This window comes from Drosophila elegans, unplaced genomic scaffold (genome assembly GCF_018152505.1).
Source record: "Drosophila elegans isolate 14027-0461.03 unplaced genomic scaffold, ASM1815250v1 contig_767, whole genome shotgun sequence".
NCBI classification, from domain to species: Eukaryota; Metazoa; Arthropoda; class Insecta; order Diptera; family Drosophilidae; genus Drosophila; species Drosophila elegans.
In genome coordinates, this window is record NW_024546120.1 from 1,435,891 (window position 1) to 1,452,856 (window position 16,966).

General features: G+C 44.0%; 1 protein-coding gene across 5 annotated transcripts in view; it reads left to right on the forward strand.

Annotated features, from left to right (window-relative positions):
* Window positions 1-16,966, forward strand: part of LOC108136797 (myosin-I heavy chain) — a 1,412,760-nt gene that overhangs the window by 344,890 nt on the left and 1,050,904 nt on the right. The gene's annotated exons all lie outside the window — the stretch shown is intronic.

Below are 16,966 nucleotides of genomic sequence, written 5' to 3' on the forward strand. Positions count from 1 at the left end.
TTTCAGTCTACAGTGCCCGGTTAGTAATCCGGTAACGATCCTAAGTGAATTTTTCCCTAGTTGTTGTAGTTATTTATTTGAGTTTTGGCTTGCCTTAGGCCTGGGCTATTCCTCCAGTGTTCTTGTCTCATGGCGCCTTCCTCTTTCCTCAGGTATTTCTTTGTAGTGTTTCCATATGCCACAGTAGGGCTCTGGTCCTATCAGGGGCTGTTCGGCTCCTAGTTTTGCCATTTTATCGGCAAGTTCATTTCCGGATATATCCTTATGTCCCGGAATCCATCTGAGTGCCAGCCTGTTTCTGCTGCCCAATATATTTAGCTTACTCTTCACCTCTAGGAATAGCTTCGAGGTAATTTTGTTACTATGTAAAGCAGTAATTGCTGCTCGACTGTCCGAAAGGATCGTTATGTCCTTTTCCTTGTATCCACGCTGTATGTTGAGCTCTGCACAACGTCCAATGGCACATACCTCAGCCTGGAATATGCTGGTATAATGATCAAGGGATTCGTGGTATTTTATGCGAGGCCCTACCACTCCAAGGACCGTGCCTTGTTGTGTCAGGGATCCATCTGTGTACCATGCTATAGTATGTGTAGCCATAGGGTGCACTTCAGACAATGTGGTCCAATCTTTCTTTTTGGCTAGGTGTGCTATGAAGTTCTGCTCGAAGATTAGTTCGGCTGTCATTACATCCCTAGGGTGAGGTATTGGGGGCACCTCACCTAACAGATTAGTCGCATTCTTGTTATTTAGAATGCAACCACTACATGTGCCCTCAGTGCTTATTCTCAGGAGTGTATCTTTGCGTTGAATTTCAATTACACAGTGGAGTGGTGTTAGCTCCATCAGAATTTCTAAGGCAGTTGTAGGACAGGTCCTCATTGCCCCTGTCATGCATACGCAGGCAAGTTTTTGCAAGTTTTGCATGATGGTGAGCTTAGCTCGTTTACCCCATGCAAGTGCTCCGTAAGTGAGGCTTGGTCTCACAATCATTAAGTATAGCCATCGTATTATCTGAGGCCTGGTTCCGACAGGTATAGAGTGCTCTGTAACACTTTTCCAAAGTCTTTTGGACATGGGAAGCGAAGTTCAGCTTACTATCTAAGGTGATTCCTAAATATTTAACCTCTCGGCTAGTTTCTATAGAAGTTCCTAGCAGTGAGAATTGGCTCATTCTCTGTAGTCTGAACATCCTTGTGAAGGGAACGATGACTGTCTTAGCAGGATTTAAGTTGAGTCCAACCTCCCTGCACCAGTCTAGCGTTGTCTTTAGTCCGAGTTGGACGATGTCGCAGAGTGTCGCTTCAAATTATTATTATCACGATGTCATCGGCGTATCCCTGACATTGGATTCCTTTTTCAGCAAGTTTGCTGAGAAGCTCATCTACTAGAAGACTCCATAGCAAAGGGGAGAGTACTCCTCCTTGCGGGAGGCCTCTGCTTTGCTATCAATTGCCAAGTGCAGTGTCTGTTCAACGGCCTGCTCTGTATGCATGCTGTGTGCTTTGCAGCGGACAGTCTCTGAGAGCTGTTCTTCTGATACTATAGTCTACCAGTTTTTCCAACGTTTTAAGACAAAACGAAGTTTGGGACCTTGGGCTGGTGATATCTTTCTTCCCGATCTTGGGGTGTATCCAAGGGCTAGGCTGCCCATCATTAGTCTTCTTAGGCGGGTTAGGAGTAGTTCCCGCCCCTGCTGTAAGAAAGATGGAGAGATCATGTCTAATCCCGGTGATTGAAATGGTTGGAAGGTTCGAATAGCCCATTTGAGCTTCTCGGGCGTAACTATAGACTTGGCTGTTGCCCAGTCACTAACTACTGTCCTAGGGGTTCTATGTTGATCACGCATTATGATTCCCGTAGTGGGAGTACTCCCCGGGAAATGCGTGTCAAATAGCAATTCTAATTTATCCCGATCCGTGGAGGTGAAGGTGTTATTCCCTTTCCTCAGGGCTAAATTACTATTCGTTGCACTTTTAGCCATTGCCTTGTGCAGTCTCGCGCCCTCGTTGATGTTACTTATTGCCTCACAGAAATTCCTATAGTTTTTCCGTTTGGCTTTCCTGCTTTCTTTGTTGTAGAGCGTCAGGCTTTGCCTATATATTTCCCAGTTCTTATCAGTTTTTGGTTTGTTGAAGAGCTTCCGAGTGGTTTCTCGTAGTCGTTCAAAACTAGCATTTCACCATGGTGCGTCTGTTTCCCGCTGCTGTCTGCCTAGAGGACAACTGTCTTCAAAGGCAGTCACTATTTCGTGACCTAGGTTGTCTATCTAATTCCAAGGGATGTTGACCTGAATTTGTCCCAGTTTGTTTTCCTGGGTTTTCTTTTAGGGTTACATCTTTTTGTATTGAAGGCTACCTCAAACAAAATTGTCTTGTGGTCGGACATGGATTCTTCTGGTGCCAGTTCCTAATGTGGGGTTTAAATGAATTGGTTGCCAGAGTTATGTCTAGCACCTCTTCCCGTACCCTAGTAACAAATGTCGGTCTGACGCCGACATTAAAGATCTCTAGGATATTTTTTAAAATAAATTCTAGTACTTGCTCACCTCTAATGTCGACATCCGAGCTGCCCCAAATCACATGATGCGCGTTGGCATCGCATCCTTTGATGAGGGAGATCTTGTTCGTGAGGCAGTGGTCTACGAGCCCGGGTATTCCTGGCGGTGGACAGGCCTCCTCCCCGGCAAAGTAGGCGGAGGCCACTGCTAGCTTTGGTGCAGCTCCTGTGCCGTTTATGGCTACGGCGACGCAGTCTCTGCTCATGAACTCTGAAAAGATACTGTAATTGATATATTTCCTTATAAGAATGCATGATCTGGGAGGTAATCCTCCTGGATCGATTATTACCTTTGTGCCTTTCGTGTACAGGCCTTTTATGCCTTGGTGCCACCATGGCTCCTGTACAAGGGCTAGCCCGAGGTGTTGGGAGGTAAATATCCTCGCCAAGACAGCAGATGCTGCTTTGACCCGATGGATGTTTACCTGGGCTAGCCGGAGCTTTCTAAATCTTTTTCAGACCGCTCACGGTGACGTGGGCAAACCGGAAGTTGAGCTTGTGGTCACGCTCCACTATCTCATCTCTTCCGGTCTCGTCCATCCCTACGACCAGGAGTGCACCAGCTCCGTCGTTCTTCCTGGAGATGACTTTCCAGGCGTCCGTCTCGACACGGTTTCGGAAACCAATGAAACCAATATCTCCTCATTGGTCCGGTCTGAGCTCCTCGGGCAGAACAACGTGGCGTTGAAAGCTGCCGGGGTATCTGCTCCCGTGCGGGTTTTTAGGGGTACTCCCTTTCACGTCCGCAGATGAGGTTCCCCTGAAAACGACCGAACCGCTCCACGCTGACGTGAGCATCTCGTTCATGACCGATTCCTGAAGCCCGGATAGTTCCTCTGCGGTCAGGTTGGTCGCCGGGAAACCCTCCGGGAGTATGGCCACCCTGAAGAGCGTAACTTTCTTGGCAGCCTCCGCGTATGCCGGACGGGGTCCGATGACCGGTGGTGCCGAGCTAGAGGGTCGTCCTCCAGCGGTTGTCGGCTGCTGGTGGGGGCGGGGCTGGGAAGGTATCTTCCTGGCCTGCACCTTTGCCCTTTCTGCCGCTGCTGATATGCTAGGCCCCTCTTGCCTAGGGACCCGTGAGGACGTCTCACTAGCCCCTGTGCCGAGCGTAGACCTCTTGGGGGTATCTGTTGGTGGTGTGAGGCTGGTGTTCAGCCGTTTGCCAGCCGGTGCTGCCCCCAATGCCGGCTGCTCCCTCGGCTCCTTTGCCTTCTTCAAGGCCTCCTCCGGTGTCATGCCCTGCATGAGATACCTCAGGTACCACTTTACCTTCGACCCTGGAAGGCCACGCCTGTTGGGGTCGTCCAGTCCTCCGGGCTGTCCTAGGGCTGGAAGAGCGTCCTGCTTCTTCAGCTGTCTGATAGAGGTTGGCCTATCAGACGCGAGAGGTGGGCGTGCTGGCAGGGTAGCTCCTGCTGGCACACCACGCTCCCTGGCTGGGAATGACTGCGGCGCAGGTCGTTTCGCCTGGGCTGCTGGTTGGGTCCTAGGCGGGTGCGCTGCCGCTTGGGGTCTGTCGCCTTCAAGGGATCTGTCCTCGAAGTGTCTTGCGACACCGGTTGCAGGGATATCCAGCGGGATTTTTATGTTTTTATTCTTCTTCATGGGGTTTCACGAGTTGCGGAGAAGTATATAGTCCGCCCGGGCAGAGATCCGCCGTACCCGGGTAAGGCGTGGTTAGGACAGACGGTCGCCACTTGCCTGAACCTTCCGTTTGCGACTGGGCTATTTGTTAACTCGGGCTCCCAGCCAGACTGACTATCGGCACGAGTCGAATGACACCTTAGTCCGGCACCGGTGAGATGTGGGGGGATAGGATGGAGGTAGGTAATTGTGAGGGAGGGGGTGCGTAAGGCTACGGTGTTAAGACGGCCAAACAAGTGTCTTGTCGGTATACCTTCATCGGTATACCCGCTGATTGTCCGGGGTTGCTTATTTGCTTGCGCTTATTCGCAACTAACCTTTCCAGAAGGCCGTTCGCTATCCGTAACCTGCGACCCGCCTGGTGGCCTCAGCTAAGTCTCCCTTTGAACCATCCCACTAGTTCTTGAGGACCAAGGTCCAGTGGTGGTTATGTGGCAGAGAATATAAACATTTGGCTTTATTTGTCTTTAGGTCCACCGAGAAGTAGAGGAAAACAAATCAGTCGAGCAAACGCAAGTACTTGAGTGACGTTCGTCCGGAGTCGCTTAGACATATACGGAAGTTTTGGCGGTTACAACAATCGAGATCGGTGGTATTCAAAAGCGGTCCAACTGAAGAAGTTCCGTGATGTGCTGGTGACACAAATTTTTTTAAAATGCCTCGACTTGGATTTGTGACTCTTGGGAAAAATTCACCCTTACCCTAAAATTCGTGCGACCGTCATATAGTGATATCGTGTATAAGGTCTCATATACGTCCTAAACGCTAGTTAGACTTGCCAATTTTGGGGATGGCCAAAACGATTACCTACCTAGAGAATACGGTTACAGAAAATCATCCGCTAAGCTTAATTAGGATTATAATAGATAGATAGAGAGAGAGAGAGAGAGAGAGAGAGAGAGAGAGAGAGAGAGATTAGTACGCATTCAACTCTCTACAAAGTGTTGTTATAAAAAAAAAAAGGACAACGCATAGCGGCAGCGATCGTAATTGGAGGTGCAAGCGAGAGAAAGCAACGCTTATCTACGTCGATTTTTATTCTTCGCATACGGTAAAAAGAGACTTAGTTCTAGGATACGTTAAGTATAGGGTAGAAAAATAATAAGAATTGAGAACCAAGAACGGAATTAAGTTCATTTGAAAGAAAAATAAGGAAAAAAGAGAAGAACAAATTTCTTTAGCAAGTATTTTTGTTAAACACCAATTAACCAATTGGAATAAACGAAGGTGGAAAAAAAGTTTTTGTAAAAGCAAACCCTAACCCCTCTTAATAATTTTGACATGCAAACACAAAGTCAACAAAGCCAAATCCCAAACATTTTTAAAACCAACTTTTCAGCAACCATCCGGAAAGCGCTTTTGACGGTGGATCGCTTGGTAACGTGAGTTTTTAAAGTACGGATTACTTTCCATTTTATTTGCTTGCTTGTTTTTACCTCGAGTCTGTTATTATACATTTTATTTGACCATTGGGCCCATAGGTAAAACAATATTATTCAGTCGGCTTTACAGAGACTTAACAGTCGGCAGTTATTACCCACAGTAAATGAAATAATAATATTTGTTTCGAGTAAATCATTCTATTAGTTTTTTGTATATTCTTTTTAACTTAACTAAATTCTAATTTCTATTTTAATGGATTATCGGTCTAGTATGTAAGGTCTTGTGTGTGGAATTTTATGGGAAATCTATTGAATTACGCTGAATAAGTTATATTCCTTTTATGATGTTTAAGTTAAATTTAATAAATACTTTTATAATAACTTGGTTTTGTTTTTTGCACGTTCATTTAAAAAATAGAACTATTAGCAATAGGCATTCGCCTATGTCCATATATGAACCCCACCCCACCGACGAGATAGTACGGGTCATAACTGGAAAGCAACATCTTGCAAACAATTTCTAACTCGACTGCAGATTGACGACAGTTTTCTTCATGAAGATACATCTTCTTGGGATGATAATGCCGCTTTTCTGAAAGCTAAAAATAGGATAAGTCGTTTGAAGGTTGTAAATGACACTGCTGAGAGGGCTGTCAAATTAATGCTAGATTTTCAAGGACTTATCACGGCGGAAGAATAACAAAAACAATACCTGTTGCGCTGTGTCAGCGAACATAGACATTTATATCCGGACTGTAAAAAAACCACACTAAATAGAAGTTACCCTGCCTGATTGTTATTTTTTTATGTGTTTAAATAAATATAAATATTACAATAAATTCATTTTGCATTTTATTCACTTCATTAATTTCATTTTTGAATAATTTTAAAGAAGATTAGAATAATAGAACAAAAAACATTTTTTGATCAAATTTGAAGTTCGGTTGGCACGGGTTGCAATCATGCTAGAAAGATCAAATTCCATATTTGAGTAAGGTTTTACATTTATAAAAAATACAGGGGGTATGCATTAAAAATTCGAAAAAATAATTTCCAATATACTTCACGGGTGTGCTTACCGTCCTCAACGATCATTTTGTTTTAAATAAAACTACGTTATAAAAACCAGGGATTTTAACAGAAATTTGCTCAATAAGCGGCATGTGAACTTAGAGATGTAGAGCCTTGGACTGATTCCCTTAAACATCACACTTCTCCATTACTCCAAAAGGTTTTCTTTATAATAATTTTTTATCAATGATCTTGGCAAGACTATTTTATATGACCAAATCTCAGTGCCAGCAACTGACGTATATTTTACCCCATTAACATTGAACACACCACATACTACAGATATATTAAGAGAATTGACGTTCATCTACTTGGCCAGCATCTAGATGCACTCGATATAAATGCCCAGCTAGAGTCGATGTATGAAAGATTTTTGCCTCTAAACAAACAACTTTTAAGGTCAAGGATAATCCTTGGTTTAAAATAATATAGCTGCAAAGAGAAGCCAAAGAGATACTGCCTATAGGAAATGGATAAGATACAAAATTCCTGATTATTATAAAGACTTTAAGTCCTTAATGACTACTGTTACCTCTTTAACAGTTGATGCGAAGCGTTATTATTATTTTCAAAAAATCCGAAGTGCAAGGTTGATGAAACAGAAATAGATAAAGTTAAAAATGTATGGTATTGGCAAGTCAAAAGCACTGACCCCAATCTGCATATAACATTTTTCAAATCAAGCGTACCTAAAACTATGACCAAACCTTATCTTAACATTAATTTTTTTAATATCTTTAATATCACTTGTGTTTCTCCTTGTGATGTTTTAGGTTCAGTTCTTAAAGTGAAGTCGAATGCTGTTGGACTGTTTGTTATGCTGGCCGAAATAGTCATTAAAATTACTTTTGCGTTCAACTCTGTACTTAAACCTACTTGCTCTCCTAATAGCTTATATCATCATACTCAAGATGTTTTACTGACATTGAAGCGTCAAGGTTCTTTGTTAGGTCCACTTTTTTTCAATGTAAGTTAACGATTTACCGGCAATATTGTTTAACTTAAATGTTAATTTGTAAGCTGATAATGTTAAATTGTATTTAGGGTAGAATATGTAACTTTGTAGATATATGTAACTTGTAACTGTAAAATGTTAGTAGGTGGGCAACAAATAATAGTCCTTCGCTTTTTCCGTCTTATAGTTGTTAGTGAAAAAACTTCAATCATACGGAATCTCCAAAATTAACGTATTGGTAATTGATAGCGTACGCAATTTATCCTATTTGTGGGTGAAAAACAAATAAATACTTTAAAAAACACACATAACAAACGCACAAAAGTGACAAAAACTTTAAATGTAATTTAATTTCACCGTTGGAAGTTTTCTACCACTTTTGTTGCTGCTGCCGAATATTTGTAGTGGATTCCGGCTCCCATTCCATTCGATCGTCGCCGCTGCAACTTTAATTGGTTTATTTTTGCCTGAAGTTGAAAATAAATGGTTTCAACAAAGGAAGTTTCTGTTCATATCGAATCGACCAACCAGGTAAAGAGTGCTAAAAGTTGAAAGTTAAGCTGTGGCGTTTTGTAAATTGTGTTTGGCCCATCTTTCGACTTTTTGCATTCGTGTAAAAGTCGGTTGATTGATATTGAGAGATTGAGTGAGAATTCTAACCAATAACGAAAAGTTCCAATTACTTACAATTACAATTCTGTCATATACCTATATACATTTTTCGAACTATACGTGAATCGTTTTGGACCATTAAACGAAATATTCGTCGTCGACCAAATTAGTGCAAACAAAATTCCCTCATTTTTGTCGTAGTGAGCACCAATTTAAGATATTGGTTAAAAATAAAGCAAAATAGTGCGCATTTAATAAGTTTCAGTCCTAGAAAATCGCGGCAAAAAATCGGTGTCACAGTTTGCCTTAGAATTTTCCCGCACTTTTCACAATTTTCCTGCGCTTTTCATTATTTTTCCGCGCTTTTCAGCATGAGGCTTATATATTCGTGGCTCTTAGTTATCGGACAGTGCATCATTCTCCGTTAGCATTTGCATTTGCTTGGGAGTTAACCAGCACCGAGGAGGACAAGTAAGTGGAGTGAAGAAGAGTGGATGCACCGCGTAGGTGCTTCCCATAAAAATTGGCGAAATCTCGCTCTGTGGCTGCATAGGACGGACAATAAGGGGCCCCACGCAAGAGGGATGCTCACCCGGTGAATGCGACTCCGGGTATCCATGGACGCCAGCTGACTTTGATCCTACTCCGAGCTTGGCTTGGGGCATTGGGTGAGAGCGCTGTCGCGCTTACTGACAAAAGATTCTCGCTACGGTTTTCACTTGATGACCCCCGTAGAGTTCATAGCATGCATTTCCGGGCTGCCGCTGAAACTCCTTGGCAGAAGGACCTGGAATTCCAAAAACCAAGTAATGGTATTAAAGGTGAAGGAACGGACTATCAGCCAACCCCACCGGCAAGACGGCACACCACAAAATTAGGGCAATGGCAACCGAGCAGGAGCGGTATAACTCCCACCAAAAAATCAGTGGGGAAACCCATGGCCACCGATGGACTCAAGCCGCGCAAACCATTCACATGCTCAAAAAATCCACTATGCATCTGACCCATAATGGGCGGCTAAGTGAGCTGCGTTTGCGCCACCGGGGCCGGCAGCAAACAAACCTGGCAACAAGTATAAAATTGCGATAAACTCACGTAGCTTCTAACCCACAGTGAGTGGCTGCGTGGTCTGCGTCTGCGCCATAGTGGCCGAGTAACAACGAAATTACTCCAGGTGGCAACCACAAAAAAGGAAATCCACTCGCACGGAGAAATCTGGCGATAGGGGCAAGGATTCTGGAGGCCCCAGTCAACATTCGCAATGCACCGCCAGTGGCTCACTTGGCTGACGATGCATACAAAGCAACAATCCATGAACTGACAGCTTTTTCCAAAGCATCGAAGATAAGGAGGACCCCACCTCCCCAGCCTGCTACACCACTAAGCAGTGTTCCGAGCGAACCTAGGGCCATCGGTCAGTTTGACGCGGAAACTGACACACCAAAGAGGGCCCGAGAAGATAGCAGCCCTGGTGAACACAGCAGATGGAGCAAAAGAACCAAAGGGAACCTCCGAAACATAAACGAGATTGGAAGAATTCTGGACGATGCAAGACACCTTTGCGATCGAGATAACGGACATCGAAGAGTTGACAACAGGCGATGAGGTCCTGGAGACACTATACTTTTCCCTAGTTGAGGACATTCCTGTAGAGGCTTCACCCACGATGAAAAGCGCAATGTGATGAACGCAGTCCGCCGATCACATTCTCAAAATTGGGAAAATATGCTTCGAATGGGTAGTCTGCAGAGTCAGACAAAAAGTGGAAGTAAAAAGATGCTTCAAGTGCATGGGGTATAGACACACCGCCAGAAACTGCCGCACTAAACACGCCGTGTCTAAGGAAACGTGGTTGGGGTACTGCAGTTGAACCATATTCACTGCAGAACAACACATGATCTGCTCGCGCAAACAGTCCTGGAGAAAAAATTAGATGTTGCATTCCTGACTGAAGCACGACGCAGTATGGCTACAAAGCCATAATGGCGACGCAGCAGTTTGGAGCTGTGCCCCAAACAGCATACAGCTAACGGAGCATTTATCCAAGCCATGATACGCAAGGGCAAAGTTCATTGGCACTTTTCTCTACATCTGCTACATAGCACCGCGCTTCAATTAACGCGATTCGAGGACATCATCTTCGACCTGGTCAGCGATGCGCGCGGAAAGTCACCAGTAATCATTTTAACGTCTGGACCACAGGGTGGGGATCCAGCCGCAACGACGCGAGAAACATCCCTGCTGGATGCCTTGCCTGCTCTAAATATGTCCTTATTGAGCGTCTGAAGCCAGCAAACCTACAGCAAGGCAGGAGGTGAGTCGATCATCGACTTGACCTTTGCGAGCCCAGTCATCTGCACTCGCTCAGGGAGGGAACGCACCTCCTTCGTGCGGTACTATGCGAACACGATACAACGAGCCATCCTTAGACCATGCGCAAGTTCTTAATTGGAAAGGTCTTAAAAGATGCCATAAAGCGAAGCAAGCGGAAGTGCTTCCATGAGCTGGAACTGGAACCAACCCTTTGGTGGTGCGAATATGCTCGTGACTTGAAAACTATCTAGACCACCCGTGCCCAGCGACCCTGCCCAACTGGAAAGCATAGTCCTGTCGTTTTTTCCAAGGCTGCCATCGCTAGCTAACGAAGAGCTAACCACTAGCCGGGAAGTACTCGAAGCAGCACGAAAATTAAAAAATGGAAAGGCTTCTGTGCACGACGGAGTAACAAACTTAGCGCTGAAGCTCATAACTGCCACACACCCCGATGTCTTCGCGCAGATGTATAGCTGTTGCATCACAGAGCGAGTGGTACCGTTGGCCTGGAAACTCCAAAGGCTGGTTCTCATCCCAAAACCAGAAAAGGACCCCAGTGATACATCGTAAAATCTTTGAGGTTGGGCTGAAGAGTGAACTGATGGCTAAACGAGGGATTTCAGAACTGGAAGAAACGCAGCACCGAAGATGCAATCAGCATGGTGGTTAGACTCGCCTCTTACGCTATGCTCAGGAGGGGATAAGCACTAATGCGTTCAACACGGCCAACTGGAGTCACATCCTGGAGTCCCTCGCAAAGCGGAAGATATGACAATATCCTAAGCAGCTACTTCTCAGATCGGGTGCGAGAATGACTAAGGATAATGTCGACACAGATTGACTGGAGTGGTCCCCCAAGGTTCAGTTCTCGGTCCGACGCTGTGGAACGCGATGTACGATGACATCCTGCGGTTCCCGCTTTCTAAGAGCTGTACACTCGTTGGTTTTGCGGACGCCATTGCCCTGGTAACGGTAAGGAAAAAGATTTATCCTGCAACCCCGCTGTAAGCTAGATTTGACATAATAGGCTCCAAGTTGCAGAGCACAAGACGGAGTCAGTCCTGGTAAGCAGTAGGAATAAAGTAGAACAGGCTAGTATCACCGTTCGATCCACAGAAATAAAATCTAGGAGATCCAAAAAATATCTCGGCATCATGCTCAATGAATAGCCCACTTTAAAAATGTCGGAGAAAAGAATGATGACAAACACGACAGGGCCGAAGCAAAAAGCTTATAGCTAGTGTTCTATCCTCAGCGTTACTGTACGGTTAGGTGATGTGCCCTCAGAGTGCCCAGCTGTTTCTTCACAGTTTCAGAGGATGCGTCACAGGTGGTATCGAACATGGTACCATTAGACCTGCTAGCTGACGAGAAACATCCCGGAAACTCAGTCCCACGGGAACAGAGATAAAAAACCATCGAGAGCTGGCAACAAAGATTGGACAACGATAACCAGGGCCGCTGGACTCGGCGACTTATCGCAAGCATCGAAGCGTGGACTTGCAGAAAGCATGGCCAGATGGATGCTTTGAATCATATTTAAATCGGTTCAGGCATGCGGGAAACCCTTTCTGCGAGTACTGCAAGGGCGAAGATATAGAAGACGCTGAACACGCATTCTTCAGATGCCCATTCTTCAACAGAGAAAGGCGCAGTCTAGAAGAGGTCATCCAGGATCTTTCACCAGACAATTTGGTAAAGCGCATGCTATCGTGCGTCTGGAAAGACTGTCTGGAAAGCTGCTGCAAATACGGCTGCTACCATCATGAAGGAGCTCCGACGCCGAAAAAGGGTCCAAATTCCATCCAATGGATGATTGGGGAGCTTTCCATCCCGTGAAGTAATGCCTAGCTTTCCAGTTGGCTAGCGCTCCAGTTGGCAGTGTTAAACGCTTTTTGACGTCTGGTGTGCACACCAGACAATAGTGCTTAACCCCTCCTGACCACCTCGTACCTGCGATAGCGTCACAGGCGAGTCTTACCACCTCAGCATCTACGGTGCTGAGTCAACCAAACCCATACACCACCCACATCCCAACTAATATATAATTATATTATAATTATATATAATCATATTTGTTAAATTAAAAAAAAAATAAAAAAAAACACCTACACCGACGCCGATACCGATACCGACACCGCTGCCACGATTTGACCGTTTGCGTTCTCGATCGCTGGCACAGTGAAATTTTTTGCTTAAACGCTTATTACGTTTTTTTTTGTTGCTTTGGCGTGTGCTTTCTTACAGTACGCGCGTTCGGCATAGTAGTGCCGTAGGTTTAATATAAAAATTATAAAAACTTTAACTAGGATTTTTTTTGGTTTCTCTCGGCACTTAGCTCCCCTATACTGCGCGCATTCGGCATATTATTCGTTAGTTTTTTTATATATATTATATTATTGAACAAGTGCAGCTCTGAACAGGCGATACCAACATATGGTAGCGGGAGAGGCTTCCAAGCCCAATACTGTTCAGCAGGCCCAATCTAACCCTAAGAAGAATGGAAATAGAAGTTTTTCGTTTGTCGCTGCCGGGAACGACCCTGTTCAATGCGTGTATTGCAACTCAGCTGATTCGATTTCGCTAAAAGAGAAGGGTGCCCATTATGCATTTACTGCTTAAGAAAAGGGTAACACTGCAAATCGAACAAATGCAGAGTGTGCGATTCCTCGCGCTCATGCATGTTCGTATGTTTTGCATGCGAATGCATCGGATCGAGTCATTCTTGCATTTGCTGTTGTGAGCGTTTAAACCAAAAATACAAATGTATTAGCTCGAGCGTTGCTCGACTCTGGTTCAGAAATAAACTTTGAACAAGAGAAGACATGTGCTTGGGCACATTGTGAAGAGCGAGTAGGCCAGTTGTCGTCCGAAATTTGAATCCTAAAAAATATTTGTGGCTATCATCCGGATCAAACGGTGAACATCAGCGGGTGGAGGGTGCCTGAAAATATTCATTCTTCTTCAAGCCCCAAAAAATATAAATTCTTATTGGCGCAGATACGTTCTTTGAACTTCAAAGCAGGGGCCTGAACTACCCATCTTGCAAAAAAAAAGTTCTCGGCTGGATAGTGCCAGGGTGATGTGCCTCTGAAAACAAAATAAAGGCTAAAAAATGGTACATCTCAGCTGCCAGGAGGAAGCGTTGGAGTCAATTGACACAATTTCAATTGATCTGTGGAGGACTTTCCGACCAAGGCTGAAGTCCATACTCCTGAGCAACAACTCTGTCAACAACACTTTGAGAAAAATACTCAAAGATTTTCGTCCGGTAGATTTTCGGTTCGCTTGCCGTTCAAATCTGACTCAAATACTCTTGTTCATCATACGAAGTTGCGAAACGTAGATGTTTGTCGCTAGGAAAGAAAATTGTCAAAGAACCCTTCGCTGAAGAAGATGTATGTTGAATTCATGGAGGAATATGTTTCAATGGGCAACATGTTTTGCACCAATGACGAAATTCCAGATACTCCGAACTTTTTCATTCCGCACCAATGCATTCGACGGCTATAAAGTGCTTCAACCAAGTTGAGAGTAGTTTTCGATGCATTGTGCCGTACATCGGTGTCGTTGAATGACATCTTGATGGTAGGCCCAGCCAATTAAGAGGGGCTGTGCACGACACTTTAGATGGCAGAAGTTTGCCCTTACGGCAGTCGTGAATAAAATGTATCGCCAAGTAAAGGTGGACGAAGCTGACCGAAACTTTCAGCTTATAGTATAAAGACGAGATCCTTCTGAGTCTCTGAAATTTTTAAGTTAAATACCGTTACATATGGAACTTCACCAGCACCCTTCTTGACGAATAGGTGTGCAGGGCCCTCTTTTAGTAAAGAACCCAGACTTTGATATCATATTTAATGATTGCCGCTTTGTGTAGCTTCAAACATACAATCCAGTGGTCCAAACTCAACTGGAACCTTTTAAATGCCTTCGTCTGCTGCCAAAATCCTTGCTCAGCTTTTAAGATCCGGCACGCTCGCACGATGACTCAACCAGATCCAACGTCTTGCCTGTTGCTTTTGAAACTGCTCCCAGCTCTGATTCGCTTCTCTTGTTGACTATCAGCTGCTTCCCAGCCCGTGTCCACGTTCCTTTGCTCGTTAACTGATCCCAATCCGTTGCTTTTCAAACGTTTCCTGAATCGCTGCTCCCTGATCTTTCCCAGCCCTTGTACCGCTACTATCTAAGTTTACCAGCCCGATCCGCTGCTTCTCGATTTATTCCAGATATATTACCGCTGCTCTCTAACTTTACCAGCCCGATCCGCTTCTCCTCAATATTTTCCAGTTAAAGTACCGCTGCATTTTAGGTTTAGGTACCTGGGTAACGATAACTTCTTAATACTATTGGGTACAGAAAGGGATAGATAATGATCACAATGCGAGACCACTTCTGGTTGTCCTTGTTGTACCACTACCGCATCCCAAAGGTGTTTTATGCGGCTAGGAGAGATGCCGCAAGCAACTTATCCAAAAACCATAAAGGTTATTAGAACGATTTTTATGTTGGCAAGACCCTAGGCGTGGTCTGGTTACCGGTTGAAGAATACTTTCAATTTCAGTTGGATGACTCTTTCCTGGATCACAGCGCGACAAAACGAAATATCAACCAAAAAAAATGCGAGTTTGCTTTCATACACCCCAGACTACCGCACTTTGGCGGAGTCCATGCCCTTGTGAATGCCCCGTTTTCGCCACTTAGATTAACATATTTCCAAGCGAAATTATTGAAAAATTAAACTAAGTGATCATTCGAAATTCGTAACATCAATTCCTTTTCGACGTCGCTTATTTCACAAAGGTATTTTCGCAAATAAATCTGCCGTCCCTACTGCAATCACAAGTTTCATTTTCGTTGACACAAAACGGTATTAAACTTTCATACACATTGCTACGGAACAGAGATTTTCGGGGCATTGTGCAAGTTAAATATTGCATTTAATAATATAGCCAGATACCTATTTAATATTAAGTGAGGGAAACACACTACGTTACGCTAACGGTTTTAGTTTTAGTTTAAAAGACTGGATCAATGCCAGGAATCTCAGTCACTTGCAAAATCATAAAATGCAAGGAACCCAGATATCTATATGTAATATGTATTAATATGTATTAATTTGGCACCTTAGTTAGAACCAGAAATATTATAGATATTAAATATGAGTTAGCATCTTCAGATCGTCAATTGTAACGAACTTCCACCAGCAGCACGCAGTGGTGGAAAATTCTCTACAAGGTGAGTTCCAAAGTATACAGGACTTTATGGTAACACGGATTGGTGTTACCATTATTTTATTAATGTAGTTTGATTTCGCAATGAGGAGTTACAAAGCGTGCGTGCAGCTTAGCCAAGAGCCGGAAGAAGCGAGAGATAGAGATGTGTTTCTTAGAACATATCGATCAGAGCGATAACAATAAATATAAATATATAGTTAAGTTCTTTGTTTACAGATTTTCCGCTAGATGGTATTTTGACTTGGGCCGCCACAACTTTTAGAATCAGCGCCCTCTAGTGGCTCCAGCTATATGACAATTGACTTCCATAAAAAATTTCATTAAGTTTTATCTATTGCAAGTGAGGTTATTGCGTTTTAAGTGTCAGTATATTTTTGTCATCGGTGCGAAAATGAGCTTCGCACAAAGAGCCAACATTAAATTTTTTTTTAAATTGCTAAAACTTTTACCGAAACTTTTCAATTGATGAAACAAGTTTATGGCAATGATTGCCTCTCCCGTAGCAGAGTGCACGAGTGGTTTCAACGTTTTCAAAGTGGTCGTGAGGACATAAATGACGATGAACATGTGGGCCAAACAAAATCCGTGATCACCGAAAATTCCATCGAAACTGTGCGTGAATTCATAAAAAATCAGCCGAAATCATCATTAAAATTAATAGTAAAAAAATTGAACATCTCCAAAACATTGATTTGTCGCATTTTGACCGAACATTTGAGCTTACAAAAGGTTTGTGCACAGTTTGTTCCGCACAAATTGACTGACGTCCAAAAGTTGCTCAGAAATCAACATTCGAAGGACATCATTAAAGAGGCAAAAAAAGACCCGAACTACCTTTACAAGATTGTGACTGGTGGTGTGGTGTTTTCAATATGATCCCGAAACGAAACGCCAGAGTGCTGAATGGAAGGCGCCGAACGAGCCGAAACCCAAAAAATCGTGCCTGGAGAAGTAAAAATTGAAGACAATGCTGATTTGTTTTTATGATTCCAAGGGTATTGTCCACAAAGAATTTGTTCCACCCGGCTAAAACGTTAATGCGGTAGTCCTGCAGTTTTGAAGCGTTTGGTACGCCGTATTTGACGTGTTCGGCCCGAATATCGCGAACATGGAAGTTGGCGTTTTTTGCACGATAATTCGCCGTCTCATCGATCGACGCTTGTGTCCGACTATTTGACCAAAAATCACAT